Source organism: Arvicanthis niloticus, chromosome 1 (genome assembly GCF_011762505.2).
Source record: "Arvicanthis niloticus isolate mArvNil1 chromosome 1, mArvNil1.pat.X, whole genome shotgun sequence".
NCBI lineage: Eukaryota > Metazoa > Chordata > Mammalia > Rodentia > Muridae > Arvicanthis > Arvicanthis niloticus.
This window is the reverse complement of record NC_047658.1, coordinates 102999230-103024746: the sequence shown is the minus strand read 5'-3', so window position 1 is coordinate 103024746 and position 25517 is coordinate 102999230. Positions and strand designations below refer to the sequence as shown.

At 42.1% G+C, this 25517-nt stretch overlaps 1 long non-coding RNA gene across 1 annotated transcript; it reads left to right on the top strand.

Moving 5' to 3' along the window:
* Positions 1-24589, top strand: LOC143436427 (uncharacterized). Its single transcript, XR_013106469.1, has 5 exons — positions 1-113; positions 13386-13483; positions 19944-20093; positions 21686-21758; positions 23289-24589. It is a non-coding gene; the product is annotated as an uncharacterized LOC143436427 (long non-coding RNA).
* Positions 24590-25517: the final 928 nt, after the last annotated feature.

Genomic DNA, 25517 nt, shown 5'->3' with positions numbered 1-25517 from the left:
TGGTCAAGGGTCAGATGCTGTGGCAGTGGTAGAAGTCATTTGTAAGACCCTTTCCAGTTGGGTGACATGGAGGAAGCAAACCAACAGGACCCGAAGGATCGACATAGACACAGGTATGTTCTATTGCAAGTTCTGTTGCAAGTTAAGTCCAGCAGAGAACAGAACATGCAGAAAGGTATACTTTTCTGGTGGCAGGAGATCCAAGATGGTGTGGAGAATACGAACTGTGGGATTCATAAAATCTACCCTTTTGAAAATCTCTCGGAAATCCTGCATTTGTCAGTATTCCAGAGTGACTGGTTTTAGGACTAGGACCATGGAGGTATTCCAAGAGGAATGGCAAGCAATGAGGATTCCTGTTTCCCATAGCCTGTTAATGTGTTTAGCAATCTCTGCTTGGCTTCCTAGTGTATAGAATAGTGTTTAACCCATACTGGGGTAGCAGAACTTAGTAATTGAATGGCAATTTGTGCTCAGTGGATGGCCAGTCCTGGTGGGTTATTCTCAGCCCAGAGCCAAGGTACTGCTTGTGGTGGTTTAAATGTGTATGGGAATGGCCCCCATAGACTCGTGTTTAAGTGCATGGTCCATAGAGAGTGGCACTATCAAGAGGCATGGCCTTGTTGGAGAAAGTGTGCCACTGTGGAGGCAAGCTTTGAGGTCTCATATGCTCAGGCTAGACCTCATAGGATACTCCTGCTGCCTGCAGATCAAGATGTAGAACTCTTGGCTTTTTCTCCAGCACTATGTCTCTCTGTATGCTGCCATGCTTCTTGCCATGATGATAATGAACTCAACTTCTGAAACTTTAAGTCATCCCCAATTAAGTACTTTTATGAGTTTCCATGGACCCCTCCATGGCCTCTATGTCAGCTCCTGCCTCCAGGTTTCTACCCTGTTTTGACTACCTGTCCTAAATTCTTTTGATGATGAACTGTGAAGTGGATATGTAAGCCAAATAAACCCTTCCCTCATTCCCCACCTCAAGAATTGCCTTGGTCATTATGTCTTTTCACAGTAATAAAACCCTAAGTAAGACACAGCTCTTGCAAATCCTGCAGGTATTCCAAAGTTTGAGTGCCATTTTCATGTGCCAGACTCATTTGTAGGAGTTATTCCTCCAAAGTGGGCAGGTCACAAGAAGGCAGATTAGCATGGCCTCCCTAAAGGATATAGTTGCCCATAGATTTTGTAGTATGTTTCTTCAAATTAGGTGAAAGGATCAATCAGTCTAGCCTGACAAAGAAGGAGTGGGCCACACTAAAAGTCCACTACATAGGAGATCATCTAAGAAAGAGGAGAGTCTGTCCAGTTGCCCCTTGGGCAGATATCCATTGAGATATCACTGGTTGGAATGGCTCTGTCAGGACTGATTGGGCTGCTCCTGTGTCAACCACAAATTTAACAGACTTACTTACCCCTTACCTTTAATGTTATCCTGGTGTCCATGACATGGAGCCTCATGGCTGTCAGTTTTCATCAGTTCTCACCCAAATGAAGAATGAGGTGCCTTTCTTCCCTCTTCTGACTTGGCATTCATTTTTACAGTGTCCCTTTTTGCTTACAGAAAAGCGCATTGGCCTTTCTCTAGTCTTTTCTTTTCCGGTGTTTCTGGCTTCCCCCTTTGCCATTTGTCTTATAGGGCTCCCTGAGCATCGCCACTGTTGCTTCAGTCAATTATTTATTCTGCTTTTTCATTTATAGAGTCACAATTGCTATAAACCTTCTAGCAACCTCCAATAATTGGGACCTATGCATACCCTCAAACCCTTCTAACTTCTGAAGTTTCTTTCCATTATCCAGGACCACAGAAAAAGCAATATTGGTTGCTTGCTGGCTTTCTGCGGTGTATAGGTCTAGGCAGGTGACCACCAAGGAAGTCTTTCAGAGGCACTCCAGGAAGCCAGTGAGCAGTTCCTGGGGCTCTTGTATCACCTCACCACCTCAGACAGATTGGCAGTTTTTCTCAGCTGACAGGAGCTGTGGCCGGTCATCCCAGGTCAGTTGATGAGTGTGTCTAGAGAAGGCTAATGGAAGCCTGAGGTGTTTTAGAGGATGGTGGGTTCTGAGATGCCCACCATCAGATCATTGTTTGAGAAAGAGACAAGGACCATGAAGTGGATTGAGGGGAGATCTTTAAGCCTTTGAGGTGGTGGCTGCCTCTAGAGAAATTACTCCTGGGGATCCTATAGCCAGAGCTACTCCACATGTGTGAAGGGGAGAGACGACCTGAAGTAGAAGAAACTACCCCCCCCCCACACACACACACATACACACCATGCTCCCAAGTACAATCGGATGAACTATTTCCCCTCCCTGGTCATGGCCTGGGGTTATGCTGGGGCACACAGAGGGGTATGTCTGCTTCCTCCAATGGGGTGAAAAGAACAGGTGGAGGCTTTGGTTTCTTTGGACTACCTTGCCAAACCAAAGGTTTCAGGTCCCCAGCAAGAGGGTACAAGTCTTAAGCCAGGGGTGCGTCTTGTACAACAGTAAGCATGGTCAATATAGAGAAATTAGGATGGCCCCAGTCTTCAGCCACCACATTCCAGACAGTTCAAGCACCCTGGCTGTCCAGAAATTCATCACTGAGCTGACAAAAAAAAAATGTCAATTTATTTCACAGAAGGTCCAGAGATTTCCTGACATGAGGTAGACATCATACTTGTCCTGATCTGTAAAGGCTTCCCTGAAGTGCTTTAATATACTCTTCAATGATGTCTTGGACCTGGTCATTCTAGCTCCATTGGAGATTTCTTTCTTTCAACCAACAGAATTGACAAAACACAGAGAGAGACACACTAACAGACAACAATAAAGACAACCAAGCACTATGCAAAACTAAATCAGAGGATCCAGTGATATCTCATGCAGATCCCAGACACTAGAATTAGAGTTGCATTAAGCCTTTCCTAAGTGTCTGTTTTAGAAAGTGCCATAAACAGACCCACCTCCAGAGGAGACAGATCCAGGTAACTTTCTGTAACCTCCTGTTGGGAGCCTCTGGGGCTGGGGCAGTAGGAGTAGATGCAGGAGAAATTGCTGAGGTCCTGGAATGTTTTAAGGTCTACACACTATTGCCCCGGAGGGGCTCCAAGTGGCCCAGTGGCCTAGTGGCCCTGCATCTCATTTTCTGAGGATCTCACTGGCACCTTCAGAATGTTGTGAGTTAAGTCTGCCAAAGAACGCAATGGACAGTCTTAAAGTCTGTATCACCTGCTGGCAGCTGTAGGGAAAACTTACCCAAATTATGCAGCCCTGAACCTTACTATTCTTTGTCTTTTATACACAAAAATCACATCATGGTTGATACACTTCAGTTAGTAAGAATAGTTAGCAAAGCTACAAAGGCAAAAAGGAAGATTAGTATACTTTGGGATTGTCCTGGATTCTGGAACTACGGACTAGGTATTTGTTCCCATTCTGGCAGGTGTTGGTACATATGTGCTGAGTTTTAAAGTCAGAACGGTGCTTCCAAAAATCGCATCAGTTGCCATAAGGTCTAGAGCATCTGTCATAGCTCAAGAACAGCAGCAGTAGCGGCAGCTTCATCCTCTGAATCTGTCAACCTCCACTCTCCCTCTTGAGCTGACTTTCCCTTTCCTGTTATGACTTTGTTGATTGTGAGGGCTGTTTCATCCTAATTTTTTTATTCTTGCCTGTTACTTCAAGCTTCATTTATTCTTGCCTGTTACTTCAAGCTTTTTTCCTGTTCTTTCTTTGTCTTTTTTTTCTTTTTAATTTCTTGTTTCTCAATTATCTCATATAAACTTGAAAAAGTAAATGTCATGTAATATTTTCACAGTACCTCAGTACAGGCTTTATTATCATTCCCAACACATACTTCACACACACTGGAATAGCCTGCCCTGCAGGACACTATAAAGTACAAAGGGGCAGAGTGTCCTATCAATACTAGGTTTCTAAGAACCACAAAACCCGCAGTGTTTCCTCCCTCCCTCTCACGTTTCCTTACACATCAGTTCCACCATATTTCAGTCTAACCATTTTGTAACTGCAGTTCTGACTTTGTCATCGACATGCGAGTTTCGTGGATGAACCCTTTGCATTTTGTGTAGGACAGGTTCCCTGTGGGTCTTCACGGCTCAGCTTGATGGCTTTTCATCTTAATAGGGCCGATGGTTTACTCATCACTTCTGTTAAGATTTAACTTAGGGCTTGTCGCATAAGCAGTTTTAGTACATGGCCTGTATATCCTTAAAGTAATATATAGATTTTATAGAGTAGCAATAAGGCGTCTGAATCAGGATACTGAAAAAGTTTAGATGCTGTGTGTTCACATTTCCTACATGCCTAACTGTCATACTTCTTCCACATTTTCACTGTCTAAGAGAGATCTGCTGGGATCTTGAGATGTTTGGGTTCTCCTTGTTATGTTATTAAGTTTTCTTTTGGTTGGTGTGTCCAGAGAACATAACAGAAATATGCATCTATCTTCACTTTTCGTACCCATGAATTTACTACATTCCCACTCCAAGCCAGCCCTCTCCAGATGTTCCTATGTGGCTACAACATAATCCTTGACCAGGTGAAGCATATATAATTATTATTTAACTCTGGCAACTTTTTATCATTATTTGTAGAATGCATTCTTATGTAGCAGTGGCTTTGTGCTGAGGTTGTGCTAGGTTGTGATGGCCAAGTGTCTCACTCTCAGTATGGTCAGGCTCTTACTTTTGAACTTCCTGTTCAACTTCCTGAACTTGAGACAAGTTTCTTAAAATCACAGCTTGTTTCTAAATCCTATTCTGTAAGATCCTTCCATTAGCAACAACTTTAATTTTCATCCATACAATGAAGGTAAACAACCCTCCCAGTGCCTTGACTTCATGAGGAAGGTCCTATTGAGCCTCTCCAGGAGCCCAACCACACTGATGAGCATCCGTCTTCTACATATTTGGGTCATTTCTACATGTTGTCTGTTCAAATATATATCTGTCCTATTCCTCTTTGATTATTCTGTTTGGTTTTCCATTTTCCCTCATCCCAATTCCTCTTCATCAATCCTTAGCATCTGTGCAGTGTTTTTAATTTGCTATTAATTTTAGTTATTTGAATAAAAAACTTGATACATATAACTGCCATTGGCATGTGACAACAAAAATTTGCCAATGTATCTGGATCTCCTCGGGTAGAGGGGGGGAGGGAGGGAGGGAGGGAGAGAGAGAGAGAGAGAGAGAGAGAAAGAGAGAGAGAGAGAGAGAGAGAGAGAGAGAGAAGAGAGAGAGAGAGAAGAGAGAGAGAGAGAGAGAGAGAGAGAGAGAGAGAGAGAGAGACTCTGACTTGTTATCTGGGAATAAACCAGTAGTTAACTTGCTAGATAAGAAATAAAGGAAGCAGACTTGGGGCTGCAGAGGTGATTCAGTGGATAAAAGCACTGGCCACTCTTCCAGAGGTTCCATGTTTGGTTTTCAGCACCAATGTTGGGTGGCTCACAGCTGCCATAACTTATTTCAGAGAGTCCTCCTTAGATACCTGCATGCATCATTCAGAGAGAGAGAGAGAGAGAGAGAGAGAGAGAGAGAGAGAGAGAGAGAGAGGAGAAGGAGAGGGGAAAGGGGAAGAGGAAGAGAAAGAGAAAGAGAAAGAGAGAACAATAAGGAAAAACAACCCTTTTATAATAGATTCATAAGGAAACAATACAATACTTGCTAGGAAACTGAACCAAGAATGATTCAGAACACTGTAACTGTCCAATGTAGTTAGAAGACATTGAAGACACACACACACACACACACAAAATGGAAAAACATTCACTGATTGACTTCTTCCTAACATTGCTAAAAATGCCCAAGAGGAAATCTACAGATTCAGTACCATTCCTATCAAAATCCCAATGTGATTTCCCACAGAAATTAAAAAGTAAAACTTACATAAAGGCAAGAAAGATTTCAAATAGCAGAGAGGCTTGCATGATAGGGCTTAAACGTCTACTGCAAAACAAGAGTAAACAAAACAGCAAGGCACTAGCATAAAACAGTCCAATCTCACATGAGACACCGGCTTACACCTTGGCAGTTGGATGGAGTTTTACAGAAGGATCTGAGCACTAGAGAAAAGGTAAGCCTCATAGGTAAATGGTGGTTTTGAAAAACTGTGTGTGTGTTGATTATAGTTTGATTTTTTTTTTTGTTTTAGTAGCACGTGTTTAGTTTTGTGAGTGCTTAACTTCATAACTCATCCTGTACTGTCTTCTTCTGCCTCTTTCTTCTATGTAACCGATACCTGGTTCTCAGAATCAAATTCTCCAAATAATGACTCAAACCAAAGCTTTTGTCTTAGGTTCTACTTTGGGAGAAATTCAACCCAAGACATGATTATGATAAAGAAAAGGAACCAGAAATTTCAGAAAATAATTTATTGTTTTCCATCATAATAAAAACAGAAAGCTGACAGGGAAACACAAACCATCCCACTACCCAGTGAGTACACACATCCCAGCATTATGAAAACAGTAACCTCAGCTGCACATGGAGAGAACACCATGAAATGTACGGAGTCACCAACAAAGTGTGGTTTGATATGGCAGTGTCATTTGGTGTCCTTGGAGAGAGAGAAAGTCTATACAGCTGAGAGGAGGAACCAACTGGTGACACAAAGGCAAGCAGTACAAGCAAAGTGTACTCCAGAGGTCACGCTAGGATAGGGACTGAGTCAATATTCACATGGCATTGTGAACCACAGACATGGGTACAACCCTGTGAAACTGGAGACATGGGAAGTGCCCTTTTCTGCCTCAAAAATCACTGCAGTCCCCGCCCCCAAGATAGGCTAGTTCCCTGACAGGAAACTGTTGGGGTGACCCCTCACAGCTTTCCCCAAGCACAGACACCAGTTCCAGCATCTTCTCCTCACTGTTACTGCTGGCACCCCAAGGCCTCACCCAGAACCTTAGTATTCAAACTCATGTTTACAGAGAGAAATTGCTAGCTCAGAAATTGTCAGGCTCCTGGGCAGAGAATTGTTTGACTTTCTTCATTCATATATTGTCTTTTATTATAAGTTTTGAAGAGAAATAAGGAACTTTTATTTCTTTACATTTGGCTTATAGAAATCAAAATCCATGGGGACAAGAGTTGGGGAAGAAAGGGAGCTCTGTTTTTTCTTTCTTTGTTTTTTTTTTTTAAACCCTGCAGAGGTAGCTTGAATTTGTCAAGCAGCCTTGGCACTTTTTCATGCTTTCTCTTTCTTTGCTTCTCTCCATCTTTCTCTCCCTCTCCCTTCTGCCTCTTTCTTCTTCCTTCCCTTCTTTCTCAGAAGTCAGCATCCTGAGGTAAAGATTGGCTTCCGTTTGTTTTTATAGTAGTAAATATTTTATTACTTAAAAAGGAAGGCAGTGTTTGCCCTTAATTGTTTTTGATTAAATATGCTAATTACCTTTTGGAATACTAATGAGCATGCTAAATGTTTTAATAATGCATAGAATAACTGGCAAAGAAAAAACAAATTCACCTGAAATGTGTGTAGCTTTCCTCATTTAAATTCTAATAATACAATACAGAGGGGAAAGTCAAAAATTTGTCATCCGAAGCACAGAAGAACAAACATTTTATGAATCAAGTCAGACACACTATATATATGTATATACGTATATATACATGTGTGTGTGTGTGTGTGTGTGTGTGTGTGTTTCCCTAAAAGAATTCATTCAGAAATTGATCTTCTCTAGAATAATGACCTAGAGAATAGCAACTTGGTAGTGTGTCTTTAATGTCAGAATTCAGGCTCCATGTGCCAGAGTACAAGAAGCTATCCTTGAACAGTGACTGTCTTCTTCTGATCTCCCCAAACACAAATAAACCCAGAACTTGGGGAAATGCTCCTAACAAAGCCCAAAACCCCACACAAACTCCAGTGAAAAAGAACAGAAAGAAAAATCTCAGCCCAGAAGTCTACTACACTGTGCTTAAACTGCCTCTCCATTGTCCCATGAAGTGTGAACACACCCTGGGATTTGTCCTCTGTGTGAAATGGTAGAGTAGGAGACAGCAGGACCTCATGCAGGGCAGAGTTCCCTGAGAAGAGATATGCCTTCTTTATGGACCTTACTTGTTGAGGATATATGTAGATAGATGACAGACAGACAGGTAGTCAGACAGACAGGCAGGCAGACAGACAGACAGACAGACAGACAGACAGACAATCAGTGGGTAAGATCTAAAGATCTCTTTTTAATACCATCATATCCTGGATGCTCTATGAGCCTGCATTTTGCTTCTCACACTCTGGAGTGACATGAAGGAGTCAAGGTACTGTAAAAAAGGACAGTGGCTTTTGAAGCTGAATGTGGAGTGTGAGGGGTTTTCCTTATTGTCTTTCTTGCTGTGCCTTTAAGGAATCCTCGAGTAATTTATTTTAAAGAAGACTTTGCAGTTGTTAAAATCACCCAGAACCCATTCATGGAAAATCCCCAGGTGCCTGGCCTCGCATGTTGGAGTCGCAAACACATCTGCCTGAGGTTCGTCAGTCCATGCACTACAAGGCACACAGATGTTTTCATTGTGAAGGTGAAGGGCGCTTTTAGAGTTGAACATTCATGTTCTTTTCCCCCTGTTAAAGCTCCTTTGACTTTGTCTACTTAGGTCTCCATGAGAATGACCAAACATTTTAAAAAGCCTCAGTTCATTCCAGCCTCTATAAGGCCAGTACTTGTGGGGGCTTTATTGAAAGGCCACAGGACTTGGGAGTAAGGTAGGAAGTGGCCCAGCTTGAAATAAAAAGGGTTGGGTAGGAAAGGCCTGGCAGTTGGCTGTGAGGCAAGACTGTGTGAAAGCATCCATTCATTTCCATTGGAAAGCCCCAGCCTTTCTGTCATGACTTCTGTGGCACCTGAGGTGTTTGCAAGGTGCCAAAAGAAAAGGCTCACTCCAGTGGCTGCAATAAAACAGGCTTTTTACCAGTGCACCTCTATGATTTGGTTACAACGCAAACACCCCTTGACAGTCCCTCCAGGCCAGCACTCCCTCTTCACTGAGTTCTCCTCTACTTTAGGGTCCCCAGGTGTCTACAATGGGACTTCTAATAAGACAGTAACCATCATGTGTCCTTAGCTGACCCTGATATGCACTAGGGATCCTGAAATGGCGTCCCCTTTAGTCCCAGGCCAGCTGAGCAGAAAAAGACACAGGTGGTGGGAGGCAACTGGGCTTTTTACACAACCAAGGATGTGGGGAGGACTTGAAGCCTATGGGCCACCTATTTGGCCTTGTACAGATACATCAATAACATGTGAAGCTGTGCACAGCACTTCAACTTCTATGGATGTCACAATATTTGATCGGTGGAAGCTCAACATTCCTCAGGAGCAGTTAGATTTAACAAGAAAAGAAAGAAGGGCTTGGGATGGGAGCTAGGCAGCCATGAGGCCATCACTGTGGACTGTCTTCAGCACTGTCAGTAAAGAGGACCACTGAAATAAGGGTGGAACAGTGAGCAGAGATGCCTAGATTCTGTCATTTAGCTTGCTTGGATCTGGGCAAGGCTACTGGAGAAAAATATCCTTTTGATCCCAGAGTTAATGCTGACCATGAACATAGTGTTGTGGCTGCAAGACAGAGCATCTGCAGGTGGTGATGACTCCTGTTCTTGGTGCAGAATTCACAGTAGAATCAGCTAGGACCACTTGGGTACCTTGTGATTCAAGATGCAGGAGTAATTCTCATCATCAGGGAAGGTGCAGTGGGGTATCACAGGGTCGTTGTGACCATTTTATGTTAAGTCACCATAAGCTAGCGCTATTTGGGAAGAGGAAACTTCAACTAAGAAAATGCCCCCACAAGATTGGCCTGTGGGGCATTTTCTTGAAGAATTATTAATGTGTGTGTGTGTGTGTGTGTGTGTGTGTGTGTGTGTGTGTGTGTGTGTGTGTCTGTGTGTCTGTGTGTCTGTGTGTGTGTGTGTGTGTGTGTGTGTGTGTGTGTGTGTGTGTGTGTCTGTGTGTGTTTGGGGGGAACAAGTGCATTGCAAGTTGTGCCACCCCTTAGCTGATGGACCTGAGTGCTAGAGAAATGCAGACTGAGTGCAGACTGAGCAAGCCACAAAGATCAAGACACTAACTAGCACTCCACTATGGCCTCTGCATCAGATGCTGTCTCCAGATTCCTGTCTTGAGTCCCTGCCCTGACTTTCCTGGATGACGGACTAGCAGCTGTAAACTGAAATAACCCTTTTTTCCTCTTCAAGATTCTTTTGGTCGTGTTGTTTTATCACAGCAATAGAAACCTTACTAAGACAGAAATATTCTGTCTCTAGGTAGAATGGTGGGCTGGCAAAGCCCAACAGTACCTCTGCACTGTGTGCTCAACCAGCATAGACCACCATGTCTCAGCATCGTTTGCAGGGTGAGATGAGCAGAGGCTCCTTCTCAGACTCTGGGCCTCTATGTCACTGATCAGAAATTCTTCCTTCTGCTTTGCAGACAAGGTGAACAGAGAAATGGAATTGCAGTGTTCTGAGCCACTAGCCTTTGCCTCTTACCTCGAAATATGTGAGCTGGAGTAGGAAGAGTGTGGGAGAGAGTGGTTCTTAAAACTTCAGGCTTGCATAGGGAAGGCACATGCATAAATGAGTGTGTGTGGAACATGCTTAGTTCTCCTAGTGTCACAGAAATATTAGCATGAGTCTATTCCTACCCATGCACTAGGACACCATGCACACAGGTAGAGATGCATAAAATCTCTAGGAACCTATGATAGCTTCCTCCTTACCTGGATACAGTCATCAAAATGTCACAGCATGAGGCATCTCCTGATAGAATGAAACAGTTCTAAGTGTACTGACTCTAAGAGCTGCCCATATTTGCTAAAGTTTCAGAATGATTTGTATTATCTATTGTAACTTTTTAAGGTTTTGTGTGTGTATGTGTATTTACCTGCATGTGTGTATGCATTACACATGTGAGCAGAGCTTAAAAGATCCCATGAAACTGGAGTTACAGATGGAGTTATGAACAGCCAAAGGGGTGCTGGGAACTTAGCCTGGGTGCTCTGCATGAGCAGTCAGTGTTCTCAACCACTGAGCCATCTCACCAGCTCTGCTACTTTGTTTTTATTTGTATGATACACTACATTCATGTAAGCATACACATAGATTTGCAACATATATATATATACATGAGGTATGCATGTCAGAAAGTCTCTAGCTAGCCCCCACAGCAGCCAGTCATGGTATTTCCAGCTCTGGTTCGCTTGTCTCTGGAGCCACTACCCTAACACCCCCCCCCCCATGGTCGACAGTCCCATATTTCAGTAACCCTCTAACGGGTGTTCTCATCTCAGCAGACCCTCTGGCCCAAGGGCCCCTGAGGTGTTTCCACCTGAATTACTATTTTCCCTTGGTGTGGTCATTGCCATGCCAGCCCCATTTAATGACCACCCACCTCGAGGTTTGATTTCACAGTGCCCAGAAACCTGGTAAAATCAAAACTCTTGAAGCTTATAGCTGATCATTCAGATTTATATATCAACAACTTTTCAATTCACAAGATGCCCACACAATAATTTCAAGGCCAATTGATAATAGTATAAGCTGCCCACCTAGAATAGACGAGGCACCCCAATCATTCTATCCCTATATGAAATCATATCTACCTATGGCTATTTAAAACCACACTGGTTCAGGATCATCCAGCTCATTGTCTTCCATCTTGCTCTTCTCCCCTCTCTCCTGAGACACTCTGCCTCTGCAACTCTTAGCTCTGCCTCTCTTTTCCCTGGCCAATCACAGGCCCCTGCTGCACTAATATTTAAATAGATTGGACAGGGAAAATACTGCCACATGTGTCTCCTTTTGGTTGGTTGTTATGAGTGGGTTGTGGGGACAAGTGCCTGTAACTCTTCATCTATTCAGTTTCATGTCGTTAGCATTACTTGTAAATGGCACAAGGTTTTTTTTTATTTTAAAATAAATAATAAAAAGTTAAACCCATAAAGCCATCTGTTTCTGTTGCCACTATTATTATTTTTTGTTTGTTTTTATGATTTGCCTCTTTCTCCAACAACTGGTCTCAATGGGAGGAAATCACTCAGTATAGTGGGGGTCTCCATTACCGAAGTGAGGGAAGGCAGGGGATACACAAGTAGACACAATATGTTTCAACAGTTCTTGGCTGTTTACTTGTAGGGAATGCCTACTTCTAGTTTTAAAATGTATACTCCATCCACCTTTCCAAAAGGGAAGCTTTTCTTCTTACTCTTCCTTCCTCTGTTATTTCCACCAACAACGGGAAGCTTGTTCATTCTGCCAGTCAGAGAAGTATGAGGTCATAGTGTACTCCATACTTCTGGAAAAATCTGCCTGGTTGTTCACTGTTCACTTTATAAACTCTATGAGCTCTTTATAGATATGAGGTACATTTATCATATAATAAATATTCAGCTAGTCAGCATGCTTTGCAATTTTTTGCTAAATCTACAGCTTGTTAATTATTTATATGTTATGTAGAATTTATACAGTGAAATGAGTCCTTCTTTTAATAGTGCAGTGTCTGGTATCAGAAGTTCCCCCCTTTACTACTAAAGCACTTTCATCTCCAGGTTTCCTTCATGGGAGCTTATTTTGACTTTTCAGTTTATAAAATGGGAAGGTGTAAGTAACCTAATTTTATTTCAAAAGTACAAGGAGGTGAAGCTGCTCTGTTACTAATTAATGCATTTGCTTCCAACAAAATTTAAAATGCTATCTCAAAATAGTAATCAATCATATGTGGCAATATAATTGACTCACGTGGTTGACTATCACACAGTGCTTACTAAGTATGGATTACGCAGTGCTTACCAAGGATGGATTACACAGTGCTTACTAAGTATGGATTACACAGTGCTTACCAAGAATGGATTACACAGTGCTTACTAAGTATGGATTACACAGTGCTTACCAAGGATGGACTACTGAGTGTTTTCTGTAGACTGTTAGTGCTTACTAAGGATGGACACTCTGTGGTACTTGCACATGTCCTTCCTCTACAGTGAGAAGCTCCTCTCTATCTTCCGGTAGGATCACCTTGCCACCATCACTCCCTATTCTGTTCCCACATCCCCACTCAAGATGAGCCCATGATAGCAGCGGTCCAGCAGGGCAACTGAGAATGTGGAACATTTGACAGGGTCTTGGTCCTTCTTGGTTTTATTCCTCTGAACTATCATTTCTTCACTTTACCCCTTCTCTCCTTTGTGAGTTTCCAGAGGATATGGTGAAAATGCATGCTACAGAGCCTGAAGGATTCATCCCTTTGTAAACAGTCAACAGAACCATCAACCACACTGAGTTAAAGACTATCTTCTGTGCCTGCTGTCCCAGGAGACTCTGAGATGTCTCTCCTTGTCCACCTTGGTATGTAAACACCATCCTAATTTCTATCTTCACAGATTAAGCCAGCCCATCTCTGAACTTCACTTGGAAGAAATCATAGACCACAGGTGGCTCCATATCTGTGAGACTTGGCCCATGCAGTGCACATTTAGAGGTAAACAATTTTAATCATTCATTCTAGGGCCTATGAGCTAACAGGGCAGGTAAGGAAGGATGCTTGTTGTAAAGTCTGATGACCTGAGTTTATCCCCCAGAATCCACACAGTGGAAGGAAACAACAAATTTGACAAAGTTGGTTTTTGCCCTCTATACAGCACTCTTTTACACACACACACACACACACACAAATAAGAGTTTAATCAGCCATTCTAATTTTCATGCACATTGGCTGTTTCCAGTTTAGGACTCTAACAAAGTAGAGTGTTACGAATCTTCTTGCAGATATCTCTGGCTAAATGAAAGCACTCATTTCAGTTGGTGGTGTGCCAGGGAGACGCTATGTCAATGTTATGTGTATATGAGAGAATGTCTATGTAAATACTAATATTTTCTCCTTTCTGTCTTAATTTCTTGCCCTCATAAATCTAATAAATCACGTTTTAAAGGTTCTAAACATGGGAAGTATCATGTTTCTTTTCTTTATCTACTTTTAACAAAACCACTCAGTGGTTAGAGGACACTCAGTTTAAGAGTCCAGTGCTTAGAACTGAGCCTGAGCCTGGTGGCCCATGTTTATAATCCTAGCACTCAAGAAGCTGGGGGAAAGGATTGTCATGAGTTCAGAGACAGTCTGAGCAACATAATAACTCCAGGATAGGCTGGACTACAAAACATGACCCTGCCTCCAACACATACAAATAACAATTAAGTGCTTGAATACGTTGAGTTAGTTTTAAAGCCTGGAACATGGTCTGTTCTGCTAAATAGACATTAAAAGTGTGTCTTCTGCAGTTGGGGTGCAGAAAGTGTGCCTCCTGCAGCTGTGGAAGTGGGTAGGGGTTTCTACGCTTGTAGGAAAGGAAGGTTTGTGATTGTGGTTTACAGAGTTCAGTTTCTGCCTCCTGATCTTTCAGTCTAACACTCTGTCCATCACTTCAATGGTGGTTGTTTTTATTGGTAGAAGCGCTCAGATGGCATAGATGAGAGCTCTTTTAATGGGTAAATCTGCATAAGATTGATGTCTTCCTGTTGGGTTGGTTTTTCGTCCTGAGTACTCTTTCCACTTGAGCATCAGGTCAGCCATGTCAATGTCCTTGGCATATGTATGTCTGTCTTTCTTCTGACCTTGCACCTTCAGCATTCCTGTGTCTGAGAATTTCACCCCTGAGCCTCATACTCTTGTGGAATGGAAGACCAGGTCAGCAAGAGCCCTCTTTAAGAATGCTAAGTGGGAGATTGAGCCCCAGAAAACAGTTGAATATACCTCACACAGAAAGAACACAGAAAGGACAGACACCAAGGGAGAGGGTGGCCCACAGGTCCTTAGGTTCCACCAAGAGACCTTGCTTGCTGTCTAGCCTGTTAGGCCAAGTAGAGTATGCACCGTACAGATGCTGGTGGGTAGGCAACACTCATGCTCTCAGTGGGCTGCCATTTATCATCCCTCTCTGTCACTGAGGCTCATTGCCACAGCTAGAACACTGGGGGCCACACTAAGGGCTGAAGCAGATCTACTCAAACCTTTTGAGCCACCAAGCTAAAAATAAGTATCTCAGGCCTATTTTTCCATGACAGAAGCAGGAGGAGTCTCCTGCCCCCAAAGTTTTCCCTCTTCAGAGCCAGGCACAGAGGCAGCCCAGCTGCGCTCAAGCACCATCCTGGATGTCCATGTGCAGTGGCTGAAGAGGTCAGGGCTAGCATTGTTCATCCCCCCAGGACCACATGATACTATAGGCCAAGCTCCTTCCTAAATTATCTCTCTCACACTCTACTTCTAATAGGAAATCCAAAGTCTTTTGTAAGCAGAAAGGCAACATACCACCCTCCAGGCAGCCCACAGCCTCCCTTAAGCCCTGAGGTCGCATGTTCCTGGGGAAAGCCAGGTAGGCTGGAGAGAACAGAAGGCATAGAAAGTCATATTCGAGTTGCTAAGTCCATGAATCCATGTGTAAATTCTAAATTGAATTGACCCCCTGGTGACTTAAAAACACCTCATATAAATTACTTGAGAATAGGGATTTTCTGTTCACTGTGGTTTCATTATATAAAACACCACCAAAGCCTTTACTGATTGTGTTACAACTTGCCCTTACTCTGCCTCCCTGTAGGGTCTCCTAGGTATGTGAAACTGCTGCCTACCTCCTTCCTATTCCTCTAACCTTCATGTCTTATATATCATGTGCCAGGTCTCTCATAAAGTATGTAAAATGATATCCCTCGCTACCTGTGTAGCAGTACCAGCCAGCTGATGATGCTTAGAACTGGGTCCTTTAGAGGCTATGTATCATGAGCTGGCTGATCTGATCTCTGCTGGTCCAAGAACCCACCATGGACTGATGACCCAAAGACTTGACTGTGACCTTCTTGTTTGTTTTATTTTGGTGACTTTGGAATATGGAGGACACCAAGACTATATGCCTTCCTGATGAGAGATAATCATTATCCTCTCTAGAGTCATGCTGGGACCTCTGGGAAGATTCAATGTGGTCTAACCCTTTCCTAACTAGTAATATCAGATCTAGGACCTACAGCTCCAACACACTGCTATGATCCCAGTGTTTATCTTAACCCAAATCCATGTTGATATTCTAGTCTTTAAGTTAATGACATCTAGGACAGGCCTTTGAGATTTGATCATGCCATGAGGTCACAGATCTTGTTGAGAAAGTTAGCACCCCCATAAGAGGCTGGCATGACACCTCATATGAAAATGCAATGAAAGGAACTGGCTGTGAACCAGAAGGAGATTCTCACCAGACATGGTGCTCTAGTTTCCTGGATACTGCTGTAGTAAAACCCTGACCGAAAGCAACTTGGGAGAGGAGAGAGCTTATTTTAACTCTCACTTTCAGATCCCAGTCCATCACTGAGGGAAGTCAGGGCAGGAACTTGGCATGAAGGAACTCTGTTTACTGTCTCATTCTCTGTCTCTCTCACCAACATTTCTTACATAGCCCTGGTCCAAAGTACTGTGGCCTGAGACCTCTCACAGTAATCATCAATGAATACTGCACTTTACAGACATGGCCCCAGGCCAATCGGAGAGAAGCCTTTTCTCACCTATTTCCTCGGATGACCTTATGGGGGTCAAGTTAAGAGATGAAACTAAATAGGACATGTGGGATCTGCCTCTGCCTTGACTTTGGATTTCTCAGCTTGCAGACCATGGGCTATATACGTAGAGTATTTATGGGACTTTCCCACAGGAACCCAGGACCAGGACACTTGAATGTCTACATGTAGGACTCAGGGTAGTCTCTAATGCTTGCTCCAACAATCTTTCCCTTGTCTTGGCATTTAAGTGAATGAAAATGAAACACAGCCTCCAAACAAATCTCTGGTGTCTCATCGCAACCAGCCACAGTTAGTGAGTTCCATAGTCAGATGTGAAGAGACTTGGAGAGACTTATACTTGGTGGCTCACAGGAAACACCATCAAGGCAGGAAACTCCACTTAACTACAGCATTGTTGAGGACAAAAGACATCTCCTCTACTTACTCTCAGTGATACACCACAGCAGGTCTTTACTGCCTACTGGGTGAGGTACTAGATCATCTTCTGGAGACCACCCTGAGCTTCCTGCTCCTGGGAACAGGCAGCATCACCAGTCAGTAAAACCAGTGGAAGAGGGCCTGGAGCAGAACAGAGCTGAGAAAATGAGAGCAGTTGGAAAGAGCAGGAGGCCAAATCTGGGGTGTTTGTCAGCTGCAGAAAAATCAGTTGGCAAGGCTTACAACAGGCTTCCACAAGGGAAGTGCTTAGCACTGCCTCAACCCACCCTGGCTCAGACTCGGAGACTTCATGGCTTCCATTTTTATTAGCTGTAATAAAACTCAAAAATTAAAATAATGCATTTCCAAAGTATGTTATTTGCTTCAGTTGCTGTGAGAAATCACCAAAGGCTGAAGGGGCAAAAAGTCAGTCACCTTCTCACCCTGAAGACTCAATGCCTAAAATGGCAAGGTGTCAAGCCACACTGCCCCCAAGGGCTCCTCAAGATGGGCAACTGCTTGCTCGAAGCTCCAAAATCCCCCACCTGGCCCCATGCCCAGCTTCGTCTCTGCCTTGCATTCTCCCTGCCTCCTCTTGTGTGTCTCTTCTTGTTTTCTGAGATGACACTTAGGACACAATCTCACAGGCCAAGACAACCTCACCTGAAGATCCTCAACTCAGATACAGTTTTAGAGAAGAGGTCAACTTCCCAGGGATTCTGATGCAGACCCATGTTGGGTAGACAACTGGTCTACCCACCCAGGAAGGCCTATTTTGTTCACATAAGAATAAGCTAAAACAGTTGGAAAGTTCACTAAAGTGATTAGCTGTGAAAAAAGACAAGTATTGTGGTTGGTAGAAGCCCAGAGTGCCCTAAGGTGGGAGAGGGGAGCAAGGGAGCAAGAAATACTAGAGTTCTATGAATTACCAAAGCAGATCAGTCTCTGGCTACCTGGGACTATCTGCCTTCTTTGTTAAGTTCTGATTTTCATATAGGGAGTGGCCCTCCATGCTCCTACCCATCTTCCCCTGACAATCAACTCCCTGCCAGGTCTCAAGCTCTGAATGTTGAAACAGCAGCCACCACCACCACACACCTCAGCACCATGGTCATGTTCTGAACCAATAACTGGTGAACATTCAAGTTAGACCTGACCTTCAGCAACTTTGCAAAGTTCCCAGGATCCAGGCTTCATGATAACATCAGAAACTCTTAGTGAGCACTTCAACCCACTCCTCTTTTGTTGACCTTACAGGGCTGAAATCTAGATGGATCGTAATTGTCCTGTTAAAATACAGTAAATATCTTTATACAAATGAAATACTAGTGACTTGAAGGTTCTTCTTTGACTGAGTCTTAAACCTATTACACAAAGCTTTAAACAAACAGCAACTAACCTGATATGAAACAAATAGGTTTTATGGTCAATGTTGGCAGAAAACAAGCAATACAAGGAAAGTAGCTTTTGGTGACCTGTGGCTGAAGGTATCCCTCATGTTTGTGACCATGTCATAGACCTAACAGCATTCAGTATCCATGACCAGTTACCAATGACTAGTGGATAGCACACTTTAGGATGAGCCTCTGGGGAAAAAAAAAGACACAAAGACATTTTGTTAAAGTCATGTATTGGAGAGGAACTAGGAAGAGAGTTTCTGTCACAGGTCTTCCTAGTAAGTTGTTGTCACTAGTGAGGTGAGATGCTTTCCTGATAGCCAGTCACTCATTGGTAACATTGCTTACGTGAACAACTGGTATGTGTGGCTTCAAGCAGTACCTTGAGAACTGAGCCAATTTATTTCTTCACTTAGGTAGACAGAAAAATCCATACTCAATCACAATACACTTTTTTAAGATTGTATTTTTATTACATTTATGTGTATGTGCATGTGAGTTCAGGTGCCTATGGAAGTTAAAGGCATTGGATCTTGCTGAAGCTGGGTATCATAGGCAGTTGTGAGCCACTGGATATGGGTGTTGGGAACTGAACTTGGAGTGTCCTCTCTTAACAGCTGAACCATCTCTCCAGCCCCTGTGTGGTACTTTTTTTTAACAGTCAACTAGAACTACATGGCAAATGTTCTTTAGGTAATTCCATATATATACTACTCCCAGAAATATTTGTGAATAAGAAGCAGAAGATAAGCCCATAACCACATTAAGCTAAAGTCTTTGTGCTATAATATTCTCTCTTTAACCTACATCCTCACCCTGGAAATTAATCTTTCTGAAATTTACATATAATGCTCTTAGGTTTTGCTTTAGTCATTGAGTATATGAATGTGTGTGTGTGTGTGTGTGTGTGTATGTGTGTGAGAGTGTGTGTATGTGTGTGTATTTCTGTATATGCTACTGCTCTACTTGACCCTAAGTCTGATAACCGTTGTATAGATATTCTATATCTATATTGAAGAAGTTTTTGTATTACATATTTAGAATTCATCTGATAATTCTATACAACTGCATGCCCATTGAGTACAATGGTCTCTTTAAAGACTGTTATTAACAGGGATTTTTATTCATTTAAGGCTGATGAATTCAGGCTGCTTTCTGGTTTTGCTATCATGGTTAACATTTCTGTGAACACTCATGCATTTATCTTCTAGCACATATATGCAAAGGAGTCTGTTAATTAGTAAGAGTGAGACTATTTAATCAAGGGTTCATGTTTATAAACTAGTACCAAGTCATCTTGCAAAGTGCTTTTCTCTAATTACACAAGACCCTGCATAAGGAGGAAGCCCTATCAACTGTAGTCTCATGAACGCCGGGCACCATACAGCTTTCCAGTGCTTGTCCAAATAGTAACAGAAAATAGTATCTTACTGGAATTTTGCACCTGACGTTTTCTGAATCCTGACATGGTCAAGGACTGTTTTGTATATGTAGTTACTGTTCATGTTTCCTTTTCAGAAAAATATGTCTTCATGATTTTTGCACATTTTTCTTCTTGATATGCAGGAATCCTCTGCACTCCAAATCTGACTCTCCAGTTAGTACTGTCCATTGTGACTCTTCCAAGGCCTGGCCTTTCAACCGTCTCTTCATGTACTTTCATGAACAGTAGTCTCTAATGCAAATGGGAAAATCCTATCCATCTCTTCCTTTGTGGTGGGTATATTTTGTGCTTTAAAAAGTTCTTTTCTTCGCTTTGGTCATGAATGTGAAAGGGCACACTGAAACAGCTTTCAGGAGACCCAGTGGGTCACTCTGTCTATGAGGCACCTGGAGTTGATTTTCTGAGCTGGTCCTGAGATGGTGAGGCAGGAATCAAGTTTCATTGTTTTGCATAAAGACAACAATTGGCTCACAGTTGTTATATTAAATGATCCCTCCTTTCTAGCTGATCTACAGTGCCCACCCTGTCATAAGTCAAGCAATATATATCAAGGTGTCAGTTTCTGGATCTCCATATCACAATGTTTGTGTAATTATGACTCTTTCTCCTGGAAATCTGTTATGGCAAGTTACAAACCTCACTATGTTCTTCAGAAATATCATGTTATATAACTCATGAATCATAGTAAAAATTTTAACACAAATTAAATGATAGTAAGGTTTTGAGGCAGAGGGCATTTAGTCATAAAGTAAGTTAACTATGCAAACCTTTTCCCAAACAATGACTACTCTAATAAATAGATGTTATTTGATATAACATCTGTTATATACATATAACGCACAGATATTATATGATAAAATGGTAAGGTGATAACACAAATTGCTAGGAACTAAGAAATGACTGAGAAACGGCAAAACCATTAGAAAAACTCCATTGAAGTTAGAAATCAGCTATGAATATTTTATATCTCTATTTACCTGACTGTGTCTCTCTATCCAAATGCCTGCCCTGGTGCTCTGTTTACTTATAGCTTTTCATGTCCTGGTTTAAGATTTGTAGCTATTTCCAAAAAAAAAAAGATACTTTGCTAAGTTTTGTTACTAAAATATATATTTAAGAATCTATATTTTCTATATGACCATTTTGGTTAAAGTTGTATTTTTGGTTTTGATTTTCCACTTAGGCAACTGTATTGGAAAATAACTACAATACTGCTCCCGTCTTAATACTAATACTAATATTAATATTAATACTTAATATTAATACTGAGGTTCCCTTTCTTTTTTGCTTGTCAATGCAATGGCTGGTGATTACAGAAAACTGTTGACAACTTACTAAACAGTAGCTCTTTCTCCCTTTGCCTGATACTTAGGACTTTTTTTTGATTATTCATTATCTAATGTGTACTGTAACAGTTTATGCCTCTAATAAGTAAATTGTTTTCCTTCTGTAGTTTGCTTAGAGAATGTATTAATGTTAAGTTGATTTTCATTATCTTATTACAAGATTAACCTTTATTAATTATCTGTAAGTTTGGGGTGAATGTAGTTGGCTTCCACCTCACAGAGCAGAACCGCTTTCCTAGCATAAACAGGAGTTCTTTAAGATGAAATATAGTTCTATTATATGGCTGGATCCTTTTCACTGGTGATCTTAAAAGTTTTGCTTCTGTATGTATAAGAGAGACATGGGCACGATCTTTCTTTCCATGCTATATTCTTCTACCTTTAGGGCCATGGCATCATCAGCCCCAAAAGAGGCATTGAGGATACTCGGTTTCTATGTCTACTCTTTGAGGCAGATGTGGATTCTGCCCAGGTATCCTTTGAAGCTTAGGCTGAAATTCTTTTCCCCTTGCCTTTAGAAAATCATCCTCACAGGTGGATCCTGGTCTGACATTTGCCACCAGGGGAATATGAATTCCCCTCATGACTGAGGTACTAATTTAAGTTTGCCTTTGTTTGTTGTGGCTGTTTTGTGGGGTGTTTCTATTGTTGTTGTTCTTGCTTGTATCTTGATAAGTTTTATTTTTCTGGGTTTTTATCCAGTTTATCTAATATTCCAAATCTTTTACATAAAGTTTCTAATATGGTCATTTTGATCATTTAAAAAAAAAAAATCTCTTCAGTGTCTAAACTGTGTTCCATTCATTCCTATTGTTAATCTTGTCTCCGAGACTTTACTGTTCTCTATTAATCCTACTGTTCTTTTCCTATGACCATTGAATAAGAGCTTTGCTCCCTGGTGCTGAGTCCTTTATTATTCCTATTGTACACATCAAAGGCTTTAAATTTCTCTGTATTTACTGCTTTTGATATACCTCATAAGATTTTATATGAGTATTATGGTCATTATGTATTTAGTTCTAAATATCTTTACATTTTCCTTTTAAATTTTCTTTGCTTATGCATTGCTTAAAGGTAAGATAAAAGTACTCCAAATATGAGTTCTCCAGGAGTGTTAGGAGTGTTCGTTTCTTACATGAAATATGCTTAAAGTGTGTTTAAAGCCTGCTGTCTGCTCAGCAATGGAATGAATCTCTCTAAGGCTAACACTGTAATCTGGAAATGGATCCATTTCAGAAAATGTTCAGCCCACTTTTATTGTTAGCCTTTACTTCCTTTTGCTTGCTAGGGCCTTGGTTTGGTCCTCTTTAAGGTAGAAAATTTTGATTAATAATAATTATTAAAATTATGGTTGTTGGTCTGGGAAGACGGCTCAGTGGATAAAGCACTGGCTGCATTGCCATGAGATCTTGAGTTCGAATCCCTAGCACCCATATAAGAACAGGACCATTATGGTGGCCATAATCAGGAGGTAGAAACAGGGGAGCCCCAGGCCAAGATGGCTAACTAAACTAGCTGGAATTGCAGAGCTTTGACTGCAGCAAGAGACCTTGTGTCAGTAAAGAAAATGGAGTGTGATCCTGGAAGATATCATATGTCAACTGTGGGCTTCCACACACATGCACACAGATTTGAGCATGAGCATAGATACATATGTGCATTCACACAATACATGTACACACGTGCAAAACAAAAGTTCTTATAGACTTGAGAGCATTCTTCTGCTTTACTATCATCAATAGTACTTAACTCCTTATAACTACTGTTCACCTGCATTCCATAGTCTCTTAAGTTGTATTTTAAGTTTTATTCAACTCAAAAGACTTTCAAATTATCCTTGAGACTTCCCTCATTGAACCACTGAATTTGAGAAAGCTAATGTCTAGTTTCCAAGCATTTGAGCATCTCTCAAATATTTTCCTGAATTGGCTTATAATAAATTTTGCCTTTCATCAATTCTTCCTGATCTACTTATGACAAGGATATTTCTTGGTGAATGTTTCTGTGTCCTTGGAGTGAGTGTTGGCACTTGGGGGAGTGGAGTGTGTTGTGTGTCAGTTTGGTCAGGTTGATTGATGGCTTCTCTGTGCCTCTGCTCTTACTGATTCTCTGTCTTCTCAGGCTATTGATTGCTGGCATGGAGTGTGGATGTCCTGGCTGTCATCAAGGACCTGTGAATCTATGAAAATACCTCTATTTCCTTTTGTGTTCACTATATGTATCTTAGGATCATTGTATCATATTTGAAAATTGCCCCGATGATAATTCTATAGCATTCATTTTGTTTCTGGTAAGTTACCCTGTTGACCCATTATTTTGTGTGACATTCACTGAGTCAGGCTTGCTTTCTCTGTATCATCAGTGTTGGTGGCAGGTGCCTTTCTCCACTGTGTCATCTCATCAGCCTCTTATTTCTGCCTCAATGTGAAGTTTCAGGAGTCTGTGGAATGGAGAAAAGCTGAAGAAAGAAAGCTGATCTAATGGGGAGAATGAGAGTAGAGATAAAAAGAAAAGGGAGAGAGGTGCAGAAAGGGGAAGGGAAAAGAGAGAAGTAGAGGAATAGGAAGGGAAGAGGAAGGAAGTAAAGGGGAGGAAGAGGAAAAGAAGAAAGGGGAAGAGGAAGGGACATTATTTATACTTGATGCTCAAAGCCACTGGGTCAGGTAAGAACAGGAAGAGGAAATGGTGTTGGGGGCAGGCTAGGAACAAATCCAAAGCCCTATGCAGAAGGGAAAGGAAACAGAAGAGGCTGAGAAAAAAACAGCTACTAGGAAAAAACTGTGAATGGATTCTGGGAAAACCCAATGGGCAGCTGCTGAAGAGATTGAGAAGACAGCCAAGGTGAGGTGGGGGCAAGCACACAGTGGACTGTATCTGATGACCTGCCTGCCAGTGCTTGCCTGTGCTTGCCTGTGCTTGCCTGTGCTTGCCTGTGCTTGCCTGTGCTTGCCTGTGCTTGCCCATACTTGCCTGTGCCTGCCCAGGCTTGCTTGCTCCTGTGTTTTCTCAGCTTCAAAAACAGAGAGGCAATACTCTGACTGCTGATTGGCAATGCATGAGGTGAGGTGCTTGATGGAGAACTTGTTGCTGGGTCCAGGCTAGCCCATTACTCCAGGCTTCTCTTTCATGCAGTATGAATGAACTTAGGTGGATATGGATTTCTAAAATGCCTGGATTCCGAGAAATCTGAGGCTTGAAGACAAATCCCAGAATATCATGGAACTCATTTTTAACTACCAAGTTAATACAGGCAGATAGATTTAAAAAAAAAAAAAAAATGAAGACCTAAAACCACAGTGAACAAACATGACCTGTTCTCACTTCCTACCCTGCTTTATTTCCCAGAAGCCACCATGATCTGCAGATGATTTTATAGCTACAAGCAAATCCTTTACTTCTCCACAAATAAAATTAAACATGTTCCTTTCAGCTTGGTTTCCCTTAATAAAGACTGTGGGATCATTCCAGATTGTCCTGGGGAGACTTGTCTCATTCTTTTCCAGAAAGGCTGCTCATGTTCTGTTTTATGTGTGTGTTATATTTTATTTTAAACAGTCCCCTATCAATCTTTTAGCTTTTGTGTTTTAATTTATCTCTTCCTAACCACCCTTCCAATAGTAAATATTGTTTTAAATTTCCCTTGCTAAAGAGTTCCATAAAATAAATTCTTTGGAGTAAATAACACATTTTAAAAATATTGACAGGTATCATCAGATTTCCCCCAAACCATCTTTTCTGCTATACTCCTACTAGAGGGGTGCTCAAATCCCTCACCTGGCCTGCATACCTACCACTTGTGACATGCCATGTTACCTGCCCTACCCAGACTCTATGATTGAAACTTAAGACTTAAGTCACAACAGAGAGGGAGAGGCAAAAGTTGTCTACTTGGAATTCAGCACACTGGCACAAGCTGCAAGTGTCCCCAGGCTCCCAGTGGGACAACCATGCCATTGGTCAGGCTGCTGAACCAGCTGTACAGACTTCCTGGGAGGACCAGGAACTCTCCTGCTGCTCTCAGGCAGTGGTCCCTAGTAATCACATGCAAGTGGAGATCTGAGACTCCAGTGGGTCTCTCCCACTTCCTCTTAGCCACTTACCAAACATCAGGCATCCTCTTCTCTTCGTTCTCCCCTACTTGATCTCACTCATGAGGCCATCTTCTTTGCTCCTCAGTGCTGTTCTGTTCAGTAGAAAAGGTTCCCTAGCTTTGGTAGCCCAGATGCCCATGAGATCACTGGGCATGGTTTATTAATAAGAACAGGTACTCTGGCTCAAGAGTCTGGACCTACACCATCTTTCCATCCCTCTTCTTCCTTCTGGTCCCTCTCAGGAAGGGAACAGAGCCTC